The following is a 19790-nucleotide window of genomic DNA, read 5'->3' on the forward strand; positions in this document are numbered from 1 at the left end:
AGATTTTTATTAGATTTTTAAACCTTGGGACATTCTCTACAAGTTGATCTTGCAGAACTTAGGCTCTTTCCCAGGTGAGACTTTTTATTCAGTTGGTTTTCAGTATAAACTGGAGTACAATTGCCTTTTTTTACACAAAGATAGGACTTGTTTATCATGTCCTATTCTGTGATAATGACAGTCACCCTGGAGACAGGCAGCCAGGTGCAACTGAACTGGCACGATCCCTGGCCTCTTTGCATTTGTTACATCCTCTCTGTTCACTTCATAGACCCTTGCTCATCTGCATCGCTTTCTCTAATCTGTCTTAAAGCAGATGAAGTAAAGCAAAATAAGCCAGAAATGTCAGGCAGACTGCCACCTGCTAGTTTCTCAGCAGAAAGCTCTGACTTTTGAAGGAAAATCACTTCCTATCCACAAAGAGTTCCTTCTGCAATGACAGCTGGAAGTAGCCTCATGATCAGAGGCCCTGGTCCTCCTGTGGAACTTCAACCACCCTGATACCTGCTGGAAAGACAACACAGCTAGACACGAAGAATCGAGGACGTTTCTCCAAAGCACTGCTGGTAACTTTGAAAAAGGTAGTGGAGGAGCCAAGAAGGACCACGTACTAACAGACAAAGAAGTACTGGTTGGGGATGTGAAGCCTGGGAACAGCCTTGGCTGCAGTGACCAGCATGGATGAGGCACAGCAATAAGTATGCCAATTGCTGGACATGAGAAGATCTAGCTTTGGCCCCTTCAAGGGCCTGCTTAGAGGAATTTTATGGGTTAGGGGTCTGAAAGGTAGGGCATCCATGACAGCTGGTTTTAAATCAGTGATAAGCAAGAAATAGGACACAAGTCAGTTACTGCTGAGGTAGAGACTGAAGAGAAAAAAATCCCCTGACCGATAACATTTAAATATAACTCCAAACCACGAAATGGAGAGATGACACCTTTCTTCTCTTCCACAGAGTCTGTCATCTAATTTTCAGATTCTGGCTTCTGAAACTTCTGGGTGTGATTCTTTGATTTGTTTTTAATAGCAGGGAAAGAGAAAGAATACAAGTTCATAGATACAGTTATACTCAAATGTACGTTCATTATTCATGTCTAGATTTTGAACTAAAAATGAACATGTATTGCCACCATATGCAGTCCTGGTCACTGGATTCTTCTTAAATCATGGAAATGAAAAATAAGTGGTTATTGTTGGATTCTTTGCAGTACAATGTGTCCAAAACTGTACTGAGATGATGTCAGAAAATGCTACATTTTTTCCAAGTTATGAAGTGAATTATGGGGAGCTAGCTCACCACAGCTAGAATTGTTAAAATAGCTATTTTGGCTGATACACTGTTGTCCAGCCAGAAAACACAGGTGCTTTGTTTTTAAGTATTTTTTGTTTAAAATGCCAGGTTTCAAGATTACATTGACATCTCTCTTAAGAATTTTTAAACTCCCATATGTTGTGAAATGTCTGAAGAATTCAACCTTCTGCTGATTTCTCTTTAAACAGATCAAAGAAAAGCTACAATGCTCGAACAGCTGATAATGTCTATATGGATAGGGGAAATTTCTGTCTGTTTAGAAAAGAGTAGGGTGTTATTTAATGGATTCTAACTATTTAGCTCTTTTTGGTGAGAGACGTGAAGCGTATTCCCTCTAGTTTGACTCACAAGCTCCTTACATGGATGACATCAGTCTGTCTAAGTGTCCTCAGCTGGTTTAAGGACACTGTAATTCCAGAGGATGAGAGCTCAAGTTAGGCTTATGGCAGAGATGAACTCTGAACAAGTGGCCATTCAGATGATTTCCGATCAGCAAATTCAACCAGTTTCCTAAAAAACATTGAGCATACTCAGTAAGTCAATTCAAATCTTCAGAATATTTTTAAGTTTTAAAAAAATGGAATTTCCATTTTTCATTGGCTTTAAGTCATCCTTAGATGAAACAGATGGGTTAGATTGATCCATTTTAGGAATTTAGTTATCCAGCTATGTTATCCTGAATTATATATTAGTAGAATATTCAGGGAATTAAATTATTTTGTTTTCAACAGGAGGCAAGTAACTCCTAGTGTCTCCCTAGGTAAGGAGCACTGGGTCAAGTCCTCTGCTTGTGTAAATCAGCACTGATCAAAATCTATTCTATGTCTCTGATCTGTAGTACCATCTCCTTTCTTAACATTCTCAGTCATGCCAAATATCAAAATAAGAACACAGATAGGGCAGTTGTTATCTCTGCTAGCAGATGGTCTGCTGAGCATGAGCATGAGCATGGCATCTGAGACGCCATTCTTCTGCCTCACAGGGAAGGAGAGACTAAGACCTACAGACTCAATAAAGGAGAGAAACCCTTCAGTTTCAGCACTCTTCCACCCTTTCTTTATTCTCTATTTATGACATGAGAAGATCTCTCAGAGAAAAAGGTCTATGACCCATAAGTGCTCTTCCAAAGGAAATCCTGTCCTTCTTGCTGAATAATGCATAGTATTAAATTCCACTGCACCTGGGGAGGAGACAGTGTCCTGGTCAGTTAAGAGATACTGTCCTGAGGTGAGGCTGTTTTTTGCTTGTTGTCTTCTGCAGCCTTGCTTTTAAAAGAGATATAGTGAATTGTCTGCTTAGATTTAATCCCTGGTGGTCTTTTGGGGTTTGTTCCCCTCTCCACCCCCCTACCCCCTCCCCCACCTCCATCTTCCAGTGACTCCAAATGGGCTGTATATTTTCCTAAACTGTGCTACTAATAGAAATAACATGTAAAACTTCTGGTCATCCCTTCTCCATCTGTCCAAACCTTCCTGATTCCCATTTTACTCTGTACAATGGGGCAAACCCCATTGTATTTGTCCCAGCTCTTCCATTGCATTTCAGTGAGAAACGCGTTGAGTCCAGCACCAGCCATGTAGCCAACAAAATATACATGTGGAGAGGATGGAGATTTATCTGAATTGCACAGTAACATTTAAATCCCGAGCTTAATTACATCTGTGAGTAGTGGGAACCTGAAGTCTGGGGCTTAAAGCTCAGAATCTACACAAGCAATGAACATATTTGATCTCTGCTTGTAGATACATACAGAACATTTTTTCTTGCCTGCCCCAAACAGAAGAACAGCATGCTGTTCTTTTAAAACAGTGGTCTAGGTATCTGAATCCTGCCTCCTTGTGTTTTCCCTGTTCTAAACAGGTTGTCTTGTTCTAACCAACTAATACTGCAGTCAGTTGTGGAATGGACTAATACTGGAGATTTTTCAGATCCCTCCCTGATAAACTGGTGGCTGAAATAGTCATTGGCAATGTTCCTCAAGGGGGCATTCTAATACATAATTTATGCTGTTCACGTGTAAAGATAAGAGAAGGCCACCAGGGTTTCTGGTTTGAACTAGAACTCTGAACTCTGGTTTAAATCTAGACTAATTTATTCTTTGATCAGCAGTGTAAATTAGTAGAAAAAAAAAAGAATAAACTGAAAAAGATAAAATTTTCAATGAAATACATCTCAGACTGTACAAGCATTACAATTAAAGACCAAATATTGAAATTGTGTTAGGATAATTAGACTCTCTTTGGATTTTGAGCTACTGGAATGTAGATGCACTCCTAATAAGACTGAGTTGATAAAAAGTAAGAAAAGAAATGAACATTTAAGACATTATCTGTGGAGCCTACAGGAGAATGTTGAAGTGCAGAAGATTACAGTTGTGGGTTTTTTTTAGTAAAATCTCTATGTCTGAAAGGAGATAAGAAATACATTTTGAATGGCAACATGGCAGACAAAATAAGGATGAAATCAAATCTTGGAAAATCAGGAAAACTTCAGACTATAAGGAACCCCAGAAAACTTTTTACTGTTTACTGTTAATTGCCATTCTTAGAGAAATAAATCAGTGTTGGATGATGCATCTTTACAAGGTCAAATAAGAAGAATATTCTTAAAATAATTCTAAATATTGGAGATATATGAGAGGTTATTTTCTTAAGCAAATATCCAGTGCAGACGCCAACCAAATGGCAGATAATATTGCAATTTTGAAATGGTCCCCAGGAGCTTTATTTATCTTAGTGGAGCAAAATTAATAGATAGTAGATTGTTCTGTAGCGCTGTGAAACAAATGTAAAAACAATAAGGAGTAAACCATAATTTTTGTCTCTTGACACTGAAGAGGCATTTGAATGAGTCAGCTTAAAATTTGCCTCCTACATTTTACAGTGGACACAGCATCTTATGGTAACTAGCTTCTCACAAGAGCTTCTTTCATAGGATTGGACTTTCATATAACAAGCATATTCACATGTATCTGTGAAGGGGGATAACACTGAACCCTTTAGTCCATATAAAGTAGCATGCCAAAAATATATCTTTCTCCTTATCTTATTTTATATAGCTATCTTTTGCATGTGTATAAAATTATTGAATACAGGAAATTAGCAGCAAACTTTGATCTAAAGCAGTGAATGTTAATATAAAAGGTGAACATAGGCTAGCAACACTTACGAAAGTAGAACAAATGTTTCTCACAGCACTGGCTGGTTACAAATTAGTTGGGTTGTATTAGATTTTTTTAGCAGTCTTCAGTACTTAAAGATATGGATTGCGACTCAGCTGAAGCAGTTCAAGGTATCTGGTTTCCCAAAAGTGATAAATGTTTACTAAATTAAGTTGGGTTTAGGGGATTGCAATGAAAATCACAGAATCTGTTAAGGCAAAAGGTATCATGAGGTAAATACTTCTTCCCTCATGAACTCTCTTTCCATTTCATGGGACTGATTCTATTTTGCCCTAGATCTGTGCCCGGCCAATTTTATTATCCTGAGTAAGCAGTATCTTTTATGTTTATTTGAAGGGTTCATAGAAATAACTTCACATAAAATAGCAATACATTCAGAAAGTCTGCTGGCAACTCAGAAGGAGTCCTTAAATTATCCTTGCATGAACAGATACTTCTTTTTTTTTCACTAAATTCTATAATGATCTGGAAAAAATGAGCCAGATGTCAGTTGGATGTCCTGCCCTACAAATTCCCAGCCATTCTTGAATTGGCAGTCATGTTCAGGAAGGACTCTGCTGTGAGGAATACTGGGACCAGAGCAGAACCAGCCTTAGAAATAAGCAGCTGCAAATGGAAGTAGCACTCATACTTGCAGCTTTGATGTAATATGCCATCAATATAATTACTCACAGCTTCGATGTAATGCAAGAAGCCTAAAACTGCCACGGGATAGAGAAAACTAAAGCTCAACTTGTCTTTCAAAAAAAACCAACTTGATTCTTTGGAGAGGTTTATGAACTTGGTGCAGTTATTTTCTGATAGAATTATGTTGCAATTTTGAAAGAAATGCCTATTGAATAACTGTCAAAAGTGGACTTTTTTCAGCTAACACAGTCAGTAACCGAGGTCTAAAATCATTACATTCTTCTGAGAAAGCAGCTCTCCTGAAATCTAGAACTACTTTGCATCAGACAAGCTACCAGCCAGACTCAGTCATAATTTGCTTAGCTAGAATGCCACAATGAGCGCAGTTAAACAGAATTAACGAAGCCAGTTCCATATATAAAGATAGGAATCGCACTCAAGGATCCTTCTCTTTCCAGCTGGCTTTCTCATATAAGCTCTTTACATACAATTATGAACTTACTTTTAATTGCAGTCTTTGCTAATTTTAGATACCAGTGTTTTTTTGCATGGTGTTTTAGCTTCATCCTTGCTGAAACACATCTGGCACTATAGGATGATAACTGCTTTTGGTTAATGCACAGAAGAGATGACTTTTCTGAGGCCTTTAAAACACACTTGGCAAATTGCATATCTGTACTACACAGTGTAACATTACCCAGGAATAAGGACTAAAAGGATCACATGATTCAGAGCCATATAAAACAACACTAGAGACTAAGCCACGGATTCCTCACCCCTGCTTTAATCCAAAAGGCACACATTTACCTGGCTGGTGACTAAAGCTCTCCATAGACTGTGTTTGGAGCCTGCTCTATGGCAGCTAATATACAGTACAGTTTCAGAGGGTCATCATCAATGACCCTAAATGGAGAAACTAATATACAACAGTCAAAGAATCTTTTTGGATGCTTTCAGGGGACAGTTTGAATTGTAGGTACAGGTTCCCGCAAGAGGCAACTTTGCTGTCTCTAGTAGAGTCACAGTTTTGCAGGTCTAGAATATTAGTATACCTCAGGAGTTGGAATAATTGCCAAGTTGCTCAGGGAAGTTGAAATAATGGCAGTGCTTTTGCCTTATTGCATGGATTTTGCTTTAGACCTGTGTGCTAGAACTAGAAGTTTGTATGCAAACAGCAATTAGATTGGTGTTGTGCTACTCTTTCTGGGCCTTATCATATGATACATTTAGTTTAATGCCAGATGTTCAAAACCAGTGGCAACAAAGGTAGCTTGTTATAACTAAAAGAGTTATAAAAGAGAATGATACCAGTGATGTCTGGCTAGCGACCTCTTCATTTCAAAAGACCATGTTCAAACTGCAAAGATCCAGTACTGTAAGATACCCCTGGCTTAGTTCTGCATGGAAAATGTGTCTTGTCCTACAAACATAATAACAGCATTCTGCAGAGCTTGCAAGACAAGTGCTCAAGGAGATCTAGAATTTAATGAGTGCAAAGAAGACTGTGATGCATTTTAACTGAAGGTATGGAAATATTTGTTGGCTGCGTGTGGTTTTGACGGCTCTGCAAAAGTGGCTAGTGCTTCAAAATTCACACTGGCAAATTTGCTATTGATCTTGGTATAGAAAGCACAGCATGATGTAACACTGCATGACTTGTCTGGGAGCTGAACTCAATTGCTAAATGCATGTGAGAAGAGGTCCAAAACTAGGACAGCAGCTATAGATGTTTGACCTGAAATGTTTGATGCTTTTGCTTTATATTTCTTTAAGGCATATAAAGTTACCAAAGGACCAAACGTTTTCGGGAAGAATAACCTAGAACTGGTAAGACAGAAGCAGGTTTTTTAAGATAAAGCATCAGACAACTGACATAGTAACAAGATCCAAAGACCTGTTAGCCACATCTACAGACTAACTCACTTCCAGCTATCAAGGCATTCAGGCTACTGATTTGAAAAATGACAGTGTTTGCTCTATTTGTCGAAAGCTAAAATAATGATGAGAGAAGTCTCTATCTGGAACAACTCTGTCTAGGGTACCTCAGCTTTTGCAGTTCTTGTAGAGTGAATCAAAGTCTGTCTACCTCCCCACCTGTGCTGATGTAATTGTGAAAGGATGAACAGAGAGGCTAAGAGAGCTAAAGTCTGAGGGAAAGGAAGGGGAAGAGCTGACTGCAGTCTCATTGTATTTTTTTGGCTTGCCCCTGAATCTGTCACCAGATTATCAGATCAGGTTTAGGAGCCTGATCAGAGCAAAGTGTCACTTCCCTCCTACTCACATATTGATGTCCTTTGCCTAGAAGGGGAATGCTGTTGCCTTTCTATGCCTTGTCCTAATACAGATTTTGTGCACAATGACATCATGCACCCAAAATGAAGAACACAGAAGTGCTCTGCTGGACACAGCCATTGTACTATTTTTGCTTTGGAGAAGTACATTGGAAACAAGAAAGGTTTCTTTTTTTCTTTTTTAATGTCCCAGAGCACGCAATTTAAGCAAATGTTCATTTTATTTAATATTAACCAAACTAAAAATTTATCCAAACTAGTTATCAGGCATAATTGCTCCCGCATGCTTGAGACATCTTACTGAGGCAGAAGGAATTTCTTTCTGAAGGTTGTCACTCCTCTCCAGGGAATCAAAGGGTGCTTTGAAGGCTCTCTTAAAATAGACACCTCACTTTAGATAGCCAAAATCAGGTTAACTAAAACCTACCCATGACAGTTGAGGCACAGACTAGTGAATCCAATAGACAGATTCATGAAAACCAATAAAGTCAGCAGGACTGCTCAAATTTAACCATCTGGCAAAAGTTTTCATGGTTAATTTTAAAGGCAAGGCTGTTCAGCACCTTGCAGGACCATTGCTTGTTTTACACCTAAATCATACATAAAAATGTAAGTACATGAATATTTATGTACTGAAGAAAGATCGGGTCGTAAAGACTTACGAGAAGAAGTGCTGGAGCCCAGCTGTCAGAAACTCCTGCCGAGCTAGCCATCTGTCTATAATCACACATCTATCAGTTTTCTGTCTGTAATTACACGTGTCTGTCAAGGCCCCCCTCATCCCGAAAGCAGACTTCAAAGAATTCAGGTTGTCTCCTGAAAAATCTGATCTTTCCTCTGCTTCCTACTTCTCACTTTCCCCTTCCTTTCCGCCCCTTCCCCCTTCCTTTATGTACCTTGACTAGTTCTGCTTTTTTTTTTTTTAATTTGGGATAATTACACTGACATCATACAAATGGAGAAGCTGTATTTATTCTAACAAAGGATAAAGATTCCTTATATGATTAGTAAGGAAAAGCATGGAAAGTAATCAAATAAAATCCAAGATATGCTGATTTATTGTTGCTTAAAATATACACTGTTTGCAGACAGCACCTTCCAGAGCCTTTTTCTTTTCCACCTGGTAATCACCACCTTGCTCAGTCAGAGTAGGATGCACGTATCTCCAGTACATCATTAATACAGCTTCTAACAGCACAGGAAAGAGTCAAGCTTGCAGCATCTACCAGGTTTTCACATTCTTTTGCCCAGTAGTAAGGAAGTAGCTCAAAACTCAGTTTCAGATCTCCCATAAGACTCCTGCTGGCTTGTCCAACATCTCATGGCTCTTTAAAAGACACTGAAATAAATTGTCTTTCCTGATAATTTGTATTGGATTCCTGCTGAGAAATCCCACTTCTGTGCCTGACATTTGGATTGGTTGAACTGTCCAAGAAACACAAAAAACATCCTTCTTCCCTCTGATTTAGATCCACATCCTTCATTAGCTTCAACCCTCTTTTTTAATGACCTCCATTAGCCCAAGCATTAAATGGCTACAAGCATTATTGTGTCTTCTTGAAGGAATATCTTCAGCTTGGATACCTCCTTCTCGTTAGGGTTCCATAACACTTCTAAGAAGCACTTCAACACTTCCAAAAGATGTGCTGAGAACCCTAAGGACTGAGTAGTAAGGAAAAAAAAATAAATCCCAAAATGTTGAATAACATCTAGTTCATCATAGAAGAGCATCTAGAAATGAAACACAAGAAGCCAAATGCAAACTAGAGTGGGATAGTATTTTTTAGAACAAAAAGCTGAAGTACTGATTGGAGCTTTAAAGTGTGGTAGTATGCTGAAAAAGAATTCTGTTAAATGGTTACATAGGGTTCATTAACTCTTGGAACTGTACAGCTCTAGAGTCTTCTTTAGGAGATACAGGATACAAGCTTCTGTTTTATACAGTTTAAGAGATTCCTCTCTCATTTATTGTACTCATTTATTGTACTGTACTCATTTATTGTAGGGACAGAAATAGGAGAGAAGACATTCTGTTTTTTTACTTGTAGCTCCTCTTCAGCAGTTTGAACAGGGTAGTGCATATGCTCTTTCCAAGTGACTTCTGCACTTTCTAATATGTTAAAAAGAAGCTTTCTAGAGCTAGCCACTGAAAAGACAGTCTGTGGATTGGAAACCTTTTAGCCTCATTAGGAAGGACCTCCACAGCTGAATAACAATTTTGTTGTTTTATTATAAAGCTACAGAACCTGTCTCTGATATTGGTGGAAAAAAAAGAGAAGGAAAGGTTGATAAAAACACTTGATAGAAGTAACAGCACAGCTGTAGCAGGACCTTTTGGCTCCTTAAGTACACCTTCATCTTTCCAGTATCGCCCCCGCTTATAGGATCTGAGTATTACATGGTAATGGTACAGAATAATAGAGACAAGTAAAATCTCAGCTCTAAAGAGATATTATTTTTTTTTTAGGAAGACAATAAATCATATCATGACAGTCGTATGTATTAAACCTCTCAGAGAGTTGGTTGTCTGGCATAATTATTGATCTAAATAAAGAAGGCGTCGTTTCATGTGTACGTGTGGTCATGAATTACTAAATGACAAAATTGTTCTTATTGACTGTCTGACACTTCATCTGTTTGTCAAACTATCAAACTAATCAACTCAAACCCAGTTTACTGGTTTAGGTTTGGGTTGCATCAAAATTTTTTAATCAAACGGATAGTAAGTGGAATGGTCATGTCTGAGTATATTTGTCTGGATGGATAGGACTCAACGTATCTGCATTTAGCCACCTGAAAGTTAAGCGTTTAGTCTAAGCTCATCCTGAACACTTTCTCTACAGTGAGTAGAAGGAAAAAAAATCCTAAGATAGTTGTGTATGGTAGTTTGGATGAACCACCTTTTGGAGTTACCCATGTTTTTGCATTAACTGTAGAAGGAGTCTATGTGCCTAGATACAGGTACAGCTAGGCACAGCTCTGAAATGGCTGAAGTTAGGCATGATATATTTTTCATCAGCCCCTGCATGAGAGTTCAAATTTGTTACTGCTGCTCCATAAGAGGAGGCCCATGTCATGTTTTGCAGTTTAATCTTATGTCGATTAGCTACTTGGACCCCGCTCCTCCTACCTAGAAGAGAAACAAACAGATAAAACCCTCAAAAGTGCCTGGGTAGCAGAATGAATAAAGAGGTGTTAAGAATGTAAAGGGCTCTGCACAAATAGTCCTTGCAGTAATTGTTTAGTTTTGCTGATGTATGTATACATAAACTGACTATGCAAGACCGTAAACTTTTCCATATTATGTTGTTAACATCCCTCAAGGCTCAAAGGTTTGGCTACCTCTTAGGAGTAAAAACAACTAAATTTCCATCACCGTTTTGAGGGGTTTTGACCCAAAAAGGATTGCCAGCAAAAGTGTGGTAATTGTGGTTTTTGTGATGTGGACACTTGGACTGACACATGTATTTCTTTTTACCACTCTATGCTCATTAGACAGCAATAACTTTCCATTGGTCTTGCACTGTTCTACACACACATCTGTGACCTGGATCAGGAGTTTTCACAGTTCTTGAATGATCCCCAGAGTGATGCCATTTTCCAGGCCATGGTAACTCAACACAGAAAAAAGTTGACCTGGGCACAGAATGGATCTTAAGAAAAAAGAAACTGAAAAAATTGTATGTGCTTATTCACAAAAGTGTGTGATTTACATTAATAGCATTTCTATTGCTTGGGTATTAAATCAAATTGCTTGTCTTTGTCTAACCAGACATCTGTATTTTCGTCACAAATGTAAACCACATAAAAAAGAAACACTGAAAACTTCAATCTGCATTTTCAGCTTAACAAAGAGAAATGTGCTTTGACACTTGAAATACACTGTAATTTACTTTAGGTTGGTGGAGAAGCTACTGTTTTTCAAAAGAGTGAAGGATGATGACCAAGGCCTGAAAAGGATGATATTTTATTAATTGGATATTTTTGTAAAACAATTTGTTTTTCTGAACCTTGATGTTCTCAGATCTTCTTTGCATTTCACTTCATTCCTTGCCATCTCTATCCATGGAAAAACCTCAAAGGTTCTAAATGAGTTGGTTCAAATACTCTATATTCGATAAACAGCTGAGTGGAGAAAAGTGGGCTGCTCTCAAGTGCTCTGTGAGCAGTGCTCTTCTTGGAGCAGCTGCTTTAGTATCTGCAGCTGCTGCTAACAAGCAGAAAACCAGTCTCCTTTGTAACTTAATTTTATTGTATGTCAGACCTCAACTGCAAATGCTATTTCTTTAAAAAATAATCAAGTGCAGCGTGATATGCCTGCCCAGCAGCACTTTATTGCCACTTTATCAGCCAGAGTTCCTTTTGAAGGGATACTGGTGACCAAGAAAATCTGCCAGGTCAGAGTGGTTATAATTGTTCATTTATATAATTGTTGGCAAAATATTGTTAGCAAAACATTTCGTTGCTCTGCAGTTCTTCCTGACTTATTGATTCTATCTCAGATTAGCAATAATCCATAGAAGGAAATGTTACTTGCACGGCTCGACAAATTTAAAAATATAAATTGCTTATTTGCTTTATCAAGCATAACATATCTACTTGACAGAGACATCTTCCTCGCTCTTACGTATATCTTGTTGACAGCCTTTTCCATTGTAGGTCTCTCAGAGTCAGTGTGTTATATTGCAGGTAGGTTGTCACAGGTTTTTGCCAAAGGCTCCCGGCAGTAACACTTGCCCCTGCTATTGGACTGTCATACTGCAGGGTTTCTACTGTAAACATGAAAAGGGTAAAAGCATGCTTGTTTCTCTAAAATTTGGAACTATTGGAATATTTGAAGGAAAACGACCACCCTGAGTGCAGTCAGAAATTCCCAAAGCACATTTCAGGCAGCTTCACCTCCTGCACAGCTATCAAGGCTTCTCTTCATTTTCAAGTCACATTCCCCAGCATTTCTGAGGAGGGAGAAGGAGCCCATCACAATATAAATGAAATATGTATTTTTCATTACTCGTGTCACTGAAAAGTGCCAACAATAACTGAGGGATTTACAGAGAAGAAAATCAGGTCCTTGTCCAGAGCAGCCAGAAGCCTGGAGTAGGTATTTGTGTATGCTGGAGATTACAGGCAAGCAAGGTAAGCAGACATTGACTCATCAAAAGAGAGAGAATTAAGTAGCACAGCTCATTAGTTCTGCAGTCTTTAGCTTAACTTTATTACGGCTAACTGTTAGTTTTGTCTCATTGGTTGTTAACAAGTCTGTCTTGAGAACATACAGGGTGGTGTGGGGAAGACCTCTGATAGGATTGTTTTGAGGGGTGTGGAGAATTATTGGTACCTCGTGGTTTCATAGAAGGATGTCTAAAGACAAAAATGACAAAGAAGGATTAACGAATAGTTTTCAGATAGAGATCTAGAAAAAAATCTGACTTAAGGGAAGTGAAAAAAAATCTATCTTACAGGAATTTAAAAAATTCTTGCAGAAGCACTTGTGTAAATTGTACTGGGAAGGGTGGAATATCTGTTGTTGAAGGAAATAACAGGTTAGACAACATCTGGTGGCGATGAGACAAGTCTATCTGATACTGCTTTGAGGACTGATTATTTTTACAATTCTTTAATAAATACCTTCACAATGATGAAGCGGCCTGTATGTGGGACTGTTTTTAGTCTACATCTATTTCAGTCCTGTCTTTGTAATGGTCATTTCATATATATTTCATATATATTCATATATATTTCAAATAATCAATGAAAGTTTTTGTTGTATTTAATGTCAAAGTATTTCTTAGTCTAGAGCTGCAAAGATTTGATTTTAAGAGTTCATAAATAAATAAATGATATAAGATAATTTTGGAGATTCACAAATACACACAATCCAAGAGGCTGCCCACTCTTTGTAGTGTGTCCAAATGTTTGCTCATATCTACTTTTGAATCTGCTGTGACCTACCTTCATATTACTTTGGAAGAGGCATGAGTTAGGAAGTAGAATATTTTTCTGACTTCTCTCTGCTATTGCTTTGGTTTTGCCCTACCTAGAGAATGACGTTTGCATCATGAATGTCTAGAACTCTGTTCAGTGTTGGGAAAATGGGAGGATTAGTTCACTGTTAAGATTCATTCTGAAAGTTCATTCTGTATGTTCAATTGTGCATGTTCATGACTGTCCGAAATCTGTATGTGATTTCAACCCACTGCTTCTGAGTGGTGCTCATTGCTGGATTTTGAAGCCTGTACAAAGACAACAGAGTAGGCTGTCAATTCTTATTATGATTCATGTCATTCTAACTGATTAATTCAGTGAAACATGTCATAATCACACTGGGCTAGACATATGTCAGCAAAATTACATTTGTGAAAAACACAGCACAGCCCTAGCTTTACCCTGTTTTGGGGGGGTGTTTTTGGAGGTGACTGAGAGAGCTTTCATGCCTCCATTATTTTCCTGGTCCTCTTTCCCCCAAATAGGAAGAAATTTAGGTTCATCACTCTCTCCAGAGTGATAAGTTTAATGAAAAATAATGGTGTCTTGCGTATAGCAAATTTGTCAACTATCTTTGCTTTCTCAAGGCAGATACAAGCATTCTTTTCCTAACTCTGAACAGGGATAAAAGCAAAGAGGCCTCAGAGCTTGCCTAACTCTTTTTTTTTGTTTGTAGCATAGGACCATCTCTTTCTTTTCCAAGGTAGAAAATGACCATTTTGTTCCTGATTTCAGGATTCAAAAGGTAATGGTGTGGGAATAATATTGCTGCCTAATATTATTTATTTGTTTGTTTGTTTTACCATGCAGGGGAAAATATTTATTTTTTAATAAACAGATTTTATAAAGAGCTGTGTTCTGTTGGCCTCTGCCTATTATAGACATCCATCACAACTAAATACAAGGGTTGAACATTCATTACCTGAAAGAAAAAATGAGTAAGGTGGGGGCTTTACTGGTAAGAAAAATATCAAGTCAACAAGAGTTACTTTAAGTATTTCTCCTACCCCCTTTTTTTTACTTTTTAAGAGAAAAAGCTTGGTATGTTACTGCTAATGGCAAGCATTTAGAAAAACAGAGACAAGGTAGAAACCTACATGAGAAAAAAAGGTATGAGAGGGTATTTGAAGTAACATATAGAAGGCAGAGTACCAATCTAGTACTTAGTCAAATAACACCATGAAGGCTCATACATTTTTTTATCTTCAATAGAATGAATGAGAAAAGTGGGTAGATTTTTTTTGTTCCATATCTTCACAGATTGAATCACACTCAAAATAAAGAACTATCTTAGGAATAGAAAATAATTATTATAAATGTTAAAAGTATCCACTGGCTACTAAATTAGAATGAGAATTTAGAGCATTAATTATTTTCAAAATCTCAGCTAAAGCTTCTTGCCGTGATACTTTGAAAGGCATGATCCTCAGAGATGGGAAGTCATTACCCTTTCATTCTGCTTGAGGACTGAAATTCCTGTTCAGTATTATAGCAACAAAAGTCTTTCAGTGCTTCTTAGGACCAGCCTCTAGCGGCCTGTGCTGAAACAGATATATCTATTACACCTTGCCGTTGTCTCTTTATAAACTGTGCACAGTAATGTATGCAGAGGAACAGAGGAAGGACAGTCAAAATGGAAAAGGGAAATCCTGTCATAAAAGGCCCAAGAAAAACTGACCACAAGCTAAGCTATCAAACAAATTTTCCAAGGTTAAAGGATCCAATGGTCTAACAGTGTAGTGCATTCAGCCTGCCCAGGATGCTTGAACAGTTGTGAAAGAAAAGTTCTCTGACTTCTAGAGGCAGCAAGAACTTCAGCAGCTTCCAGTCGTGAGATAAAAAAGACTCCAGTCGAGATCCTTCATTTCCTACACAAGAAATGCAGTGGTGCTTCCAGGTTAGGATATACAGGGCTGGGCTGTTTCACTTCCAAAGGGCATTTGATAGGCGAAGGGCTGTGCACAATGAGGGACAAAGACACCGATAAAAAGCTCTTTTTTTCTTACCAGGAGCCAGGTGGATAGATATTTACGCAAGATATTGGGCCCATATTAAAACCATCCCACTTCTGACACATAACTGAAACAACTGAACTACAAGCTTAATTATTCTTGTTTATCTTGCTTCTTTTTAACTTTTGGAGGCAGTTCTGCTCATCTAAAGTCTAAATTGCCCTCTAGAGATTCCAAGGTCTTTCTGGGACAGGGACTTTAGCCTGATCTCTTAACTTAAGCTTAAGGCTAGGTCCAAAAAGTCCACTCCAGAACCCAGGGACATTCACTTTTGCCCATGGAAAATGATCCAGAAATTGCAAGTCAATTGCTGTTTTACTCTATATTAAGAGCTACAGAAACAATGTTTGTCCTTTCTCTCCCCTTCTGTTTCTCTCCTTCTAAATTTAGTTAAAATGTGGCATACTTTTAAAAAATATTCACTTTTTGTTTGGTTGGTTTTTAGAAGGACTTTTATTGATAGTGCTTGCTTTGTTAACTAAGAACTTTAAAGCATTTGACAAAGAGCAGACAAACTGTGGTGTGCAGCAGCTAACATAATCAGAGCACTTAGGGTATGAAACACTGCAATGAACTCTGAACAATTCCTGCTTACTTTCCTGGTATGTAAACTAAAGCCATACTTCATTTCTTTTGGAGTTTTGTTTTAGCAGGTGTATGTTCCTTATTTGAGCAAAGAACATTTTTCCAATCATTTTTATGATTACTTCTTTGAAGGTAACTTCCTGGAGATAGATCCAATTGCAAAGAACAATCCACAGGGTCCTTGTCAATCACTAAAAATTGAAGTTACTGATAGAAAACTGATGTGGTCAGAAGATGAAAGAGCTATTTCTCCATTTTCCAGGGATCTCCAGGTCCTTCGCTTTTCTTGACCCCCTGGATCCTTGTATTCCTGCTTACACCTCAGGATTATAATTCTGAGATCAGGTTGTTTTTTTTAAAGATAATCTTATTTAAGCAAAAAACTACCCCTGGATAACATTTGCAAAAGCACAGTAGTCACTTTGGAGCCTAAAAGGAAGGATGTCAGAGGCCTGAAAGACACATGGGATACAATTCCCATTAACTTTCAGTGGTCAACAGGAACTTAACTTACATTTCTGCCTTCAAAAATATTGCATTAGTCCCATTTTTAATACTCCAAAAAGCAAAGGCAAAAATCCACTGGGACATCAGGTTCACATATTTACCTACACAGTGTTCCTTGTTCATGGACACAAGTATTTTAAGTTTAAACTTCTTAAGGGACTGTAGGTGAACTTGTAGTTTGGCTACTCGGAACCAAGAAGTTTCCAACTAAACCTCTCAGTGACCTCTGCTTTCAAAATTTGAATCTCTAATTCAGGGAATTTCTTAGATTAAATTCAATTTTGGAGTTTTAACAAATTTTGAAAGCTACAAAAATACATTTTACTTCTACATCTTAGCTAGACTGCAGAAGCATTTTTGTTCTAAAATTTAATTTCAAGGAGAACTTTTAGGCTGCAAGCTTGGTCAGATTTTGACATATGCTAAAACTATACAATTTAGCTTTGTGAAAGAAAAAGTTATAGAATTTAAACTCGAGTCTGTTAGGTTTTAGTAGATTTTAAAGCCTAGCAGTTGAACATCATAGAGGAAAAGATATCCAAGGATTGCAAATACAGGTCTTAACTAATTTCAAACTTCCTGATATCTAGAAAGTAACCCTTGCACTTCCCGTTAATGTGATTGGCGCTGTGGCAATAGATCTGGCTCATCGTAAGTGCAAGCAGGAAAAACAGAAGCTAAGTTTCAGTGCATAGTAGTGAATGTAATAAATGAAAGAAGGGATAGATTTATGCAGGAAATTTTTTTAATACATCATAGAGCAGGAAGGATGATCTTCATTTAAACCAAAATGGAATCCGGCTGCTGACAATAAAAATAGAAAAAGTCAAATGGAGATTTTTTAAGTTCGAAGGAAAGCTGGCCGGTGAGGAAGACTTCGGAATGCTGCATCATCTAGATATGAAGTTATAAAGCCCTCTATCCTTGAATGAAAGATAGAACAGAAGTTGAGCAAACTGAAGAAGGAAACAGTGAAGAACAGATTCAAGTAAAATCTCATTAAGCAGAGGATGTGAAAACAGACAAGTGGGCTGACAAGAACTGAAATACTAGATGGTAAATAGAGATACTAAAATAGCAGGTGGTAGACAGAAATTGGTGAAAGCAATGAGTGAAATATTGAGGGTGTAACATCAGGGCTATCCCACCAGTCATCCAGCTCAGACAGTAACAAGGACTGTGACATACCTTGTGACAAGGGAGACAAGGGACCCAGCTGGGCATAAAGCACAGAAATAATTCAAGAGTTTGTTTATGCCCATGTAGGCTGAGGAAATACCTTGAAAGGTTACAGTGTGGAGACTGAAGTTTTTGTTGCCCTCCTACACCAACTAGCTAGCAACTTGTAAGAGAAAAGGCAACTCTTGTAGTCCTAAGCAGTGCAAGGGGGACTGACAAAGAACCCACAAGGTAGCAGGCATAACAGCATTTTTCAATTCAGGACCTCTGACACAGCAAGAGTAAAAGTGTGTTAGCCCCTTCTGTAGCACTTAATTTCATTAAATCGAGAGCACTTTTAAAAATAAAATAAAAACTCTTATCCAAAAGGGCCAAATGTTTGCATGCAGCATGGAGACTCTTTACTGGCAGCATATTATAATCTCAAAGTGAATTAATATTATCAAGCCATTTAAACAGTAGAGGAGAATATTAGCAATTTAAAGAGAATAGTTGGTCCTCCAGAAAGTAGTTGTGTTCAGGTAAGGAAAATATTAGAATATATAAGATTCAATAAGTTAACTATAAGGCAATAACTAATCAGGGCAAATATTCTGAGGAATAACTAGCTGAGCAGATAATAGCTACTCATAAAAACTTTTCAAACATATCAAGAGCAGGAAGCCTGTCAGACTCTGACAAACAGGTGAAGATATAGCCATGGCAAAGTCACTAACTTAGTTACTGTATTGATATTCATCACAGAGTCTTAGAGAAAATCCACACAGCCTTTCTTCAGAAGTGAAGAGTTTGAGGCACTGTATCAAATTGACATGCCAGCAGGAGAGGTTTCAAACAAATCTATCCTACAAACAGGAACAAATCACCAGAACCAGATGTTTTAAAGGAACTCAGATTTGAAGTTGCTAAACTATGAGGTGTGCTATTTAGCTATGTCATTTAAATTCAACAATACCAAACTAAATTAAAGGAACTAACGCTGGCCAATATACTTCGATTTTCAAAGGGGTTTTAGACAAATTTGAACAATTTTTCCTTCTGTACTAGAAAAAAAATGGTATAAAAATATGAAAGTATTGAATTAAAAGTTATTAGAAGAGATTAAAAGAAGCTTTAACACACCTTTTGCAGAAAAAATCCTGCTCCTTCAGGGCAGTGAAGATTTTTGCAGGACTCCATCTTAGAGAAGAGCTGGTGGTTTATACAGCTTCAATGGATTTCCAGCAAGTCTTTGCTCCTCAGCAAAAATCATTATAAATGCCACTGAAGGAAGGTCATTCTGTGACTAAAAAAGTAGTTGGCAGTCAGGGGACAAAGGTATGAGTAAACAGTTGTTCCTCACTACCTGCAGTGTCTTTAGGAAGTTGTACTACAAGGGAGGACAAAAAAAAAGGCTTTCATGACGCCACTTGATAAAGTGACTGCAAGCTAAAAATGGCACTGAAAAGAGAAATTTTGGGCCCATTTTGGTTAGTTCCCTGAAGACACTGGTTTCCTGCCTAAGGCTGCACACACGCAGAAAAAAAGAAAGTACATGTTGGGAAAGAAAGCAAGAATAAAGTGGGAAAACAACATCGTGCTACCATATTATTGTTTTGTGACCAAAAAAAAAAAGTATTGTTTACCGTTCTGGAAAGTTTTTCTAAACATTTATGAAAAAACTAGAAGAGTCACAGGGATACAATATTCATAATCAGAGGTAGAGAAAGACTTCTTTCTATGCATGGAGGCATTGCACAGGTTAGGACTTCTAGACCTAGAAAAGAACCATTTCTGGAGGACAGAGCAGAAATTCAAAGGGTGGTGAAAGGAGAGGACGACTAGAAACAGTAACATTTACGCCTATCTCAAGAATAAGGAATCACCAGGTAAAATTCTTAAACAGCAAATTTAAAACAAACAAGATGAATATAGAGCACACAAATTGATCACACCGTTCATTGTCCAAGGGCACTTTAAGTACCAAAAGTCTAAAAGGCTTCTTAAAGCGCTTACTGAAAGTCTATGCTTAAAAGGCATCATGTGGCTCAGGGATTCCCCAAAGCACAGTTTCCAAAGGCAATACCCCCATGAACAGTATCTTCCCATGTTCACTCATTGTTCTATTATT

This window comes from Pezoporus occidentalis, unplaced genomic scaffold (assembly GCF_034315485.1).
Source record: "Pezoporus occidentalis ecotype Australia unplaced genomic scaffold, CSIRO_AGI_Poc_V1 ctg9, whole genome shotgun sequence".
In the NCBI taxonomy this organism is placed as follows: Eukaryota; Metazoa; Chordata; class Aves; order Psittaciformes; family Psittacidae; genus Pezoporus; species Pezoporus occidentalis.